Here is an 8262-nt window from a genome sequence, read left to right on the forward strand (position 1 = left end):
AAAGCATCATTTCCCAATGGATTTGTAAACACATCAGTTAGTTGGTGTGATGAGGAAACATGTTTGGTAACGATTGAACCATCTTGTACCTTGTCCCTGATGAAATGGCAGTCTATTTCAATATGTCTGGTTCTCTCATGAAAAACATGATTAGCAGCTATGTGCAAAGCTGCCTTGTTATCACAATGTGGTAAAGCAGGACCATAATGCTGCAAGAATAAATCTTTCAGTAAAAAATGAAGCCATGTCAATTCACAACAAGCACCTGTCATGGCCCTGTACTCTGCTTTAGCCGAAGAAAGAGAGACTGTCTTTTGTCTCTTTGTCCTCCAAGAAATTAGAGAAGACCCTAAAAACACACAGTAACTGGTTGTAAATCGTCGAGTGGTTGGACATCCTGCCCAATCAGAATCACAATAAGCATGAAAAGAAAAGACTTTGTCTTGGTGTGTTTTTGAGGTATCTCAAGACTCGCGGGGCTGCCTCCATATGAGGTTTGCGTGGCTCCTGCATGAACCTACTCAACACATGAACTGAATAAGTGATATCAGGCCTGGTAATTGTGAGATAAATTAATCGCCCTACTAGTCTTCTGAATTTGGAAGGATCTTTGAGAAGGTCACCTGTGTCCGAAAGTTTAGAATTTTGTTCCATTGGAAAATTGACTGGACATGCGCCCAGAAACCACCATCTTTTAAAATTTCAAGAGTATATTTCCGTTGTGAAATGGAGATACCTTTCTTTGATCGGGACACCTCAATACCCAAAAAAATATTTTAAGTCACCAAGATCTTTGATACGAAACGACTGTGTAAGAACTTTTTAAGAGATAAAATAGCAGTATCATCATTCCCTGTAATCACAATGTCATCAACATATATTAAGAGAGCTGTAAAAGACTTCCCTTGGTGACGTGTGAAGAGAGAATAATCAGCCTTGGACTGAACATAACCAGCAGCTTGAATAGCCTCAGAAAATTTAGCAAACCATTGGCAAGACGCCTGCTTCAAACCATACAACGATTTGTTGAGGCAACATACCAAATGCTCCCCCTGTCAGGAGGAGACATGTAGATTTCCTCATGGAGATCACCATGAAGAAAATCATTGTTAACATTCAACTGATGAAGAGACCAATGCCTAGCAGCTGCAAGAGCGAGTAATCAACGGACAGTAATCATCTTCGTAGTTGGAGAAAAAGTATCATGATAATCAATACCTTCCAGCTGAGTATATCCTTTAGCGACCAAACGAGCTTTATAACGCTCAATGGTGCCATTAGAACGATGTTTGATTTTGTAAACCCAATTAATGACAACCAATAGGAACCTTGCCAGGAGGAAGAGAGGTAAGGGTCCAAGTGTGATCATGTTCCAAGGCTTGCAACTCTGAACGCATAGCCTCTTGCCAGTGAGAATGAGAAGCGGCCTCAGCATAAGAACGGGGCTCCACAGCCTTGCTAATGGTACCAATAAAGGAAAGATGCGACGGTGAGTAGCGATGATAAGACAAATAATTACAAAGAGGAAACCGAGTACCTTTAGTAGGACCTGCTGACAAAGACGACAACGAGTTTGGAGGAGGCAACATAACCTGCGAGCAAACAAAGTCCTGAAGATGAGCTGGAGGATTATGTGGACGTTGAGAGCGGCGGAGATCAAGCGCAGGTGGCGAAGCAATGGGAGCAGCTGGGGAAAGATGTCAGACAGGAGTGAAGGCCGGGCTAAGGGGAGCGAGTAAAGGAGAAGAAACAAGAGAGGAAGGACTAGCCGGTTCTGGGTTTTCAAGAGGAGAAGGAGATGACGCATGGAGAAGGGATTCAGTTTTGGTGTTGGGCAAAACAAAATGTGGACTGGAAGGGAATGGGTGAGACGGGCTGGAAGGGAAAAATTGTTTTGTGAAAAATGTCACGACTTGTAAAGATTTTATGAGTGGCAAGATCATAAAGTTTTTAGGCCTTTTGACTCAAAGGATAACCAATAAAAATACATTTCTTGGCACGAGAATCAAATTTGTGAGACACATGAACTTCAGTAGCATAGGCAAGACACCCAAAAACCCGAAAATGAGAGAAAGTGGGTGGCTTGGCAAAAAGAAGTTCAAAAGGTGTCTGTTTGGAAAGGTTTGGTGTTGGAAGCCGATTGATGAGGTGTACAGCAGTAAGCACACAGTCCCCCCAAAAGGATAAAGGCAAATGTGCCTGAAAACGTAAAGCCCTTGCCATTTCAAGTATATGGCGGTGCTTTCGTTCGATAACACCATTTTGTTGAGGCGTGTAGACACAAGAATGCTGATAAATAATGCCTTTTTCCTTGAAGAAATTACGTAAAGAAAAAAAATTCTCCTCCATTGTCCACTCGAAGTGTTTGAACCTGGGAACGAAATTGTGTTTGAACAAAGGAGAAAAAAGTTTTAAGAAGATGTTGTGTCTCATGTTTATGATGCATAAGGAAGATCCAAGTAAACCTAGAATAATCATCAACAATTGTTAGGAAATATCTTGCTCCAGAAAGAGAGGTTGTTTTATAAGGCCCCCAAATATCACAATGAATAAGACTAAAAGGTTTAGTTGTTGAAATAGAACTAGTATTGAAAGGAAGACGACTCTGTTTGGCGAGAGGACAAACATCACAAGCATTATTCAATTTAAAAGGAAAATGTAATAAAATTTTTGCCATAAATTCTAATCTAGAAGAAGATGGATGACCCAAACGACGATGCCAGAGCTTGGTAGATGATCGAACAACATTGCAAGAAGGTGTGATGACGGGTTTTGGTCTAGAAGATGCCAACGCCACCAAGTAATAGAGCCCTCCATGTTGCCTACCCAAACCAATCGTCTTCTTCGTAGCCAAGTTCTGCAGAAGACACCAAGAAGGGAAAAAAGTTACTGAACAATTCAATCCTCTAGTAATTCTACTCACGGACATCAAATCAACTTTGAAAGTTGGTACACATAATACATCTTGCATAGATATGGATGAATTTAATGATAAACTGCCTGTGGAAATAATCGGAGCCTGTTCTCCACTAGGCATGATAACTGGCGGCAATGTATTATTCTTGAAACTGTGAGTGAATATATGTGATGACGATGTAATATGGTTCGTCGCACCGCTGTCGATTATCCATCGACGGAGGTGTAGCGATGATTGAAACAAACCTGTGGAAGTCCCTGCGGCATTGGCTTGAGGAGCAGCTGATTGCTCAGTTTCTCTAGTATTCATAATAGAAAGAATTTGTTGAAATTGAGTATCAGAAGTCCGGGTATGGCTGATTTTAATTCCTGGACAGAAGGGCCATCAATCACATTTTTAGCAGAGGAAGATCCACCACCGCAATTGCTATGACCACCACCACGATGTGACTTGGTGGACTTATGGAGACGGTGTCTAGGTGGGAACCTGTGCAGTTTATAACACGTCTCAATTGTGTGGTGATCTCGATCGCAATGGAAACAATGCAGCGGCTTGCGATCAGAAGAAGAAAAATATGATTTCGGCTGTGAGCCTTGGCGAACAGCCATGGCTGCCGATTCTGAAGTCTCACGAGAAGCACCCAATTCACGCTGCTTCTCCTCTTGAGAGATCAAGGAATAGGCTTGTCGCAAAGTTGGCTATGGATTCATCATAAGGACTTGACCGCGCACAGCACTGTAGGATTCATTCAATCCCATCAGAAACTGCATCAGTTTGTTGCTCTTGGCATGGTCAACATGTCTCTTTGCGGCACTATAGGTACATGATGGAAGATCATTGTAGGAGGCCAACTCATCCCACAAGCCCTTCAATTTTGTATAATAGGCAGCCACAAACAATTGGTCTTGTGGAAAAGCAGCGAGGGTGCGTTGAATCTGAAAGATTCGTGGAGCGTTATTTTGAGAAAAATGTTCTCGAAGGTCCTGCCAAATCTCATGAGCCGTTGTTGAGTAGATGACACTGTCAGCAATATCTAGCTCGAAGGAATTAAGGATCCAAGAAATGATCAAATCATTGCAACGTTGCCATGAAGCAAGATCTTCTGCCTTGGATTTTTCAGAAGGAGCTTTCACAGTGCCGTCGACAAAACCGAGTTTGTTTTTGGTACTCAAAGAGATCCGCATGGATCGACACCAGGTAGCGTAATTTTCTCTGTTAAGAGGTTTGGAGACAAGGACCATTCCATGGTGATTAGAATGATGAATAAAAAATGGATTGGAGGCATCAGATGAACCCCCAACCGAGTTATGTTCATTGACCATGGTGGAGATTGATGAAAAACAATGAACTTAGCAGAAGAAAAAAGAAAGAGCTAGGAGGATTTTCGGTCCCTGCTCTGATACCATGTCAAATTAGAAAGAGAAATATAATTTGCCAGAATACTTTTTCTATTCCACGTTCTGCGTAACTTATACAAAAGCTATCCTACTAATCAGCTTTCTAGAATCAAGTTCAATTTTTACAAACAAGGAAAGTAAATATATACATAAAAGAGTATAATAAAACTTCCTATATTCTATTCCTAACATGGTGGTACTAAGTTGACTTATTGACAAATCATACCCATGCCAATTCCACACATACATGTTAGAACAATATAAAATTGATCAATTACACCCAAAGAGAAATTCGGGCAACAAGCAACATGTCCATTCCGAAAGCCATAGCCTTGGGCGAAAGACCTATGCCCTCATACATGCATTTTCAAGCTATTTCATGCTTGAAAACATTAAAGCATGCATTTTTCATGTTCATTCACAACATTTGGATTTGATACTACTTGAAGATAAAATTTTCCCTTAACCGTTATGATCCTAGGTTGAATGACAGATGAATAATAAAATAGCTAAGATGAGAGATTACCCTTAAAGACCACCTTAGGATAAACCTAAGCTAGGTTGCACACATCCATGGGGATGTCTTCATTTCATGTCCTCGTTGAATTTTCGGCACCAACAAAAGAATAAACAAATTATGTTTATCATGGAACTCTCATAATAAAAGAAGGCTCAATAGCTCACATGCAATCTCTCTAAAGAATAGTCTACACTAAGTGTGGAAAAAGGAAAAATGAATAGATAGAAGAGAGCTTGGCTACTAGCTCGTCAATCCATCTTTAAAAGGCATCAAAGGCATGGTGATGGAGATGGGCTCTCCAAGACCCGAGCATCTTTTCTCTCACAAGTTTGATGGAGGAAGAGAGGGAATCCACCAATCATCATCTTCTTACATGCACTATTGTCACAAAACTCTTTAATTTGTCATGACTTGTCTCATGGGATTAAAAGTTAAAAGTCCTTTGACCATAATTTCATTTCAATGCTTTATTCAATAAGCATAGTACTTGGGTTAGGACTAATGATTAACTAAATAATCATTTATCCTTCAAATAATTAATCATTTAGTTTTGGGTCAACTAGTCGAAACTTTGACTTTCCAATCTTAGTTAGGGGGTGTATTGGATATGGATTTTGGTGGAAATTAATTGACTTTTGAAATTAAAAAATATAGGTGTATTCAATCAAGACTTTTAAAGAGTCTACAAAATTCAGGTGATATTCAATTACAACTTTCAAACACTCCATTAAAGTCATGGGGTATTCAAGCAAAATTTTTTTAAAGTCTATAAAGGTTTGGCAGTATTAAAAAAGTCATTGACTTTCAAAGACTACTAAATCATGGAGTTTATGGTGTGAGGTATATAAACCCAAAGTCTATCATTCTCCACCCTCAAACCTAGAGATTTCTATGGATATATTTCAGATTATACTCTTTTTTTTTCTCTGTCTCTCTGCCTCTCTCTCCATTATGGTGCAGCACAACACTACAACCTTTTTGGTATTTTGGACAGTGATCCCTCTCCTTCCTCCATGGGCGGTGCATAACCTTTTTTTTTTTTTTTTTTTTTTCTTCTTTTGGATTTAAGGCTTTCATTGTTGAAAACTATTCAAGCTTATTGATGGTTGGGCATTTGACTTCGCAACCCCAATATTATACATATTATAATACATATATATTAATAGATTATATGAATGGGTTTTTGTTCACCCAAACAGAAGAAGAAAAAAATAAAAGAATTGTTGCTATCTTTTTCTTATTTGTTAATCTATATATTTTTTGTATGAATTTTATTGAAACATGTGAGTTTCTTACTTAAGACCAATTGTTAATTCAAGAAAAAAATTAACTATTTGGTTTTCCAAATTATAAAAAGAATAAATTGTTTGTTTTTAATTTTTTGTGAGGGAAGTTTGGTTTTCTAATTAACTGTTTGGTTTAGGACTTTGAGTATATATATTTTTTTTTCAATAAATCATGTATTTGTATTTTGAGAATGCTTAATCAAGTTTTTGGATCGTAGGATTTAATATTAGAAGTCGATGAATCTCTATCAAATTATGTCACAAAAGTCTCACAAACTTTGTTAAACTCAATATAGAATTCTATAAAGTCTATCATTAATCCTATGGAGTCTGCAAAAGTCAGAAGTTTGCAAACTCTGCAAAAGTCTATCACTTACAAAGTCTACAAAAGTCTATAAAAATTTAAATTGAATGCACCCCCCTTAGTCTCTAAGTAAATTAATTAATTAATTGCTTAATTAATCCTACTTAAAAAAAGATTAAGTCAAATAACCACCTAATTTAATCACTTGAGTTATGAGCTCACTAATTGTCTTCATCAATTAGTAACCAAGTCATTAGAGCTTAATGATTCTCAATAGTATCTCATAGCTCATGCTAGAGCTATTTTAGGATGGTTGACCCACTAGGAAGTGCTCAACTCCCAGTCTTGGGCAATATCAACTATTATGACAGTTGCGATCAATATTCATACATATTGATCATCGGCATCATTCTTTCTTTTTGGTCTCCCACAACATTTGTTTGTGTGTGACCCTTTCAATTTGGTAGTAGAATTACAATTAATCTAGAACTCCTTCTAATTAATTGTTGTTTGGACTCTATAGAACATGTTGACGCCTAGCCACAGTTCATGGCCCCCAAACCAAATAGAATTAGATTTAGAACCTATTAAGTACGTTATGATTACAATATAGTACGGTCCTTCTCTCATCTATGTCCCGATTACATTTTGGGGCATGGAAATCATGTTAAACCCCATTACAGAATATAATCAATATATATGTGTGACTCTGATGCTTTGGCCAAAGATCGACTTTGCGAGTCTTCTTTTCCAGGGACATCTTATTATTTACGGAAGGTGAAAGATTCCTTATTGCACACTCATATGCCTCTATATGTGTGTCAATGACCTAGGCTACACATGTAACCCATGTTCAATTGTGTTGGTCCATTTTATGTAGTTAAAGTACATTAAACACACTCACACACCCACACACCACTACAAAAACCTCGATAGACATCACTACATTGATATCAGTTTTAAATGAAAGCGATGTTGTAAAACTTTTAATATCGGTTGGTTTCTTAGCTGATGTCTAAACCAATATATAAACATCATCCTTTCTAAAATATAATATATATATATTTTTTTCCATTTTAACTAACATTTTCATATTACCTAGAATGAATTACTTAAGTTGATCAATAGAAAAAATACGGTAATATATATTTTTCTTGTTTGCTAAAAATTGAAAACACTATATCTCTCTGTCTCTCCTATACACACTTCTCTTAGCAAAACCTAGGTTTCTGTTCCGACAGAGCAATGTGAAGGCGCCGGTGGCGTTCTACCAGCCAACCATGTTGTTGTTGTCAAAGAAGATCATCCATAAGGGCTCTAACGTCGACTCCTTCGAGGTCGAGGAGGTGGTGACGCTCTAGTCACATACCATCAAGCATATGGTCGAGGACGACTACACCGACCACAACATTCTCCTAGAATTTGCACGAAAAGATTTTCTCCTTTTGTCAAATTGCCAACCATAAGGGTGAGACCATTGCCGAAGCTTTAGAGAAGTGTTTGTTGGGGGGGGGGGGGTTGGGGGATTGGGGGATAGAGAATGTTTTTACAATTGCGGTGGATAATGCCACGATCAATGACAAGGTCATGGAAATTTTCAAGGGAAGACTTAATTGTTAGAAGTAAGGGGCTTGTGTATAATGGAGCTCATTTGCACATGAAGTGTTGCTGTCATGTGCTTAATTTGATTGTACAAGATGAGATGAATTAATGCTTTAAATGACTCAATTCAACCCATTAGGTTTGGTGTTAAATGGGTAAGATCATCACCTCAAAGACTAGAGAAGTTTAGAGAATTTGTCCATGGTAAAGACATATGAGGGTTGCCAATTGTATGC

The 8262-nt window shown here is 38.1% G+C and overlaps 1 pseudogene; it reads right to left on the bottom strand.

The window, feature by feature from the left end:
- Window positions 1–776: 776 nt before the first annotated feature.
- LOC147286472 (uncharacterized) lies at window positions 777–4239 on the bottom strand (annotated as a pseudogene).
- Window positions 4240–8262: the final 4023 nt, after the last annotated feature.

The sequence above is a fragment of the Dryas octopetala genome, chromosome 4, assembly GCF_963921425.1.
Source record: "Dryas octopetala chromosome 4, drDryOcto1.1, whole genome shotgun sequence".
In the NCBI taxonomy this organism is placed as follows: domain Eukaryota; kingdom Viridiplantae; phylum Streptophyta; class Magnoliopsida; order Rosales; family Rosaceae; genus Dryas; species Dryas octopetala.